Source organism: Equus quagga, chromosome 16, assembly GCF_021613505.1.
Source record: "Equus quagga isolate Etosha38 chromosome 16, UCLA_HA_Equagga_1.0, whole genome shotgun sequence".
NCBI classification, from domain to species: domain Eukaryota; kingdom Metazoa; phylum Chordata; class Mammalia; order Perissodactyla; family Equidae; genus Equus; species Equus quagga.
Window position 1 is genome coordinate 68,047,269 of NC_060282.1, and position 1,513 is coordinate 68,048,781.

At 69.0% G+C, this 1,513-nt stretch overlaps 1 protein-coding gene across 6 annotated transcripts in view; it reads right to left on the reverse strand.

Moving 5' to 3' along the window:
* Nucleotides 1-816, reverse strand: part of NCOA2 (nuclear receptor coactivator 2) — a 267,879-nt gene extending 267,063 nt beyond the window's left edge. For 3 of the 6 annotated variants that reach the window (XR_006885610.1, XM_046642263.1, XM_046642261.1), the window contains exon 1: nucleotides 419-684. The gene's annotated coding sequence lies outside the window, so the exon portion shown is untranslated. Of the gene's footprint in view, nucleotides 1-52; nucleotides 144-418; nucleotides 685-743 lie in introns of those variants that run through there. The other 3 variants (XM_046642258.1, XM_046642257.1, XM_046642260.1) reach the window with 3 other exon arrangements.
* Between the last annotated feature and the right edge of the window lie 697 nt (nucleotides 817-1,513).

The window sequence follows — 1,513 nt, forward strand, 5'->3', positions numbered from 1 at the left end:
GGCGGGGGCCGCACCCGCGCCCCCGGCCTCCCCGCCGCGCCTCGGCGCTCACCTCCGGCCGGCGCCGCGGGCTGCAGCCTCCGCCCGCCTCGCGCTCCGGGACTCGCCTCCCGGGCTCTCGCAAAGCGCTGGAGCGCCTCCTTTCTCTCCCGGGGACTCCGCGTCTCCCCGCCGCTTCCCGCCCTCCCCACCCCCCGAGCCCCAACTCCGCAGCTCCGCGGCGTCTCCGGGATGCAACTCCCGTTCTCCGCGCGCTCCGGCGGCGCGCCCCGCACACAAAAACAGCCCTCTCCGTGGTGCACGGCGCCGCCGGGCTCGGCGCAGGAAGGGCAGTCGCGGCCGGGGGTGGGGACGCGCGCCCCCCGCCCGCCGCGCGCCTCCCGCCCGCCCTCGCGGCCCCCAGGGAAGGCGCGGTTACCGGCTCGGGTCGGTCACGCCGTCAGGTGCCGGCTGCCGTCGGCGCTGACCTTCGCCGCCGAAGCTGTGGCTGAGGCTGCGGCCGCCATGTTCCCGTGTTAATAACTGCTGCCTGGTTGTTTATTTCAATGGAGATCCTCCCCCAACTCCCTCCTCCTCCTCCTCCTCCTCCTCCTCCGCGTCTCCGCACTTGCGGAGAAAGACAGACCGCGCGAGCTCGCGAGCAGGGGAGGGGGCTCGGGAGCCAGGCCGTCCCTCCCTCCGCCTCCCTGGCCGTGGCCGCCGCCAAGTCCTGTCACTGGGGAAAGGACGGGGCGGAAACTTGCCTCCCGCGCCCCCGGGGAGGGGGCAAAGGTGGACGGAGGGTTCTCCCGAGAGCTGGCCCTGGCCGCGGGGTCCGCAGCATCTCCGTCGGCGGAGTCCTCTAAGAAGGCGACCCGGGAAGAGGTGAAGAGTGAGGGGAGAAGGGAGAGGGGACAAAATGGGTGACTGTGGTAGAGGGAGGGTGACCTATGGGTGACTGGAAGTGAAGAGAGAGTAAACAGATGACTCCATGGGAGGGCAAAGGGCAGTGCCAAAAAAGAAAGCGAGCGGATGGGACAGGCTGGTGCTGCAGAGTGGAGGCAGCGAGATCTTGGGGGCTGCACACCGCGAGGAAGATGCCCCGGACGGAGACTGGGGAGAGCCGAGCGCCAGGTTCTCCCCGGGAGGAGCCTGCCGCCCGCGCTCCGGCCGGGCCCCACCGCCAGCAGCCTGCACCCCGAGGGCGCACCTCACACGCCCGCGCCGGCCGCTGCGCCCTGGAGGCGCCCCCAGTCCATCAGGTCTCCCTCGGTTCCTACGAGCATGGGCTTCTCCTGTTGCAGCCGCGTCTGGAGAGGGGATGGAGGGGCGCGCCTGTGGGAGGCGAGCTTATGGGGGTGCCTCCCGGCAACGGCATGATAAAGCAAAAGTGCACACTGTGTGAAACCTAACCTGGTGGAGCTTTCTCCTCCCGACGTGAGCCACAGAAGTTTTTTTTATTGGAAAGTCCACTTTCTAGACATCAAGAAGTGATGTTGGGGGACGCAGGAGACTTCCACCAAAAATTCGAAGA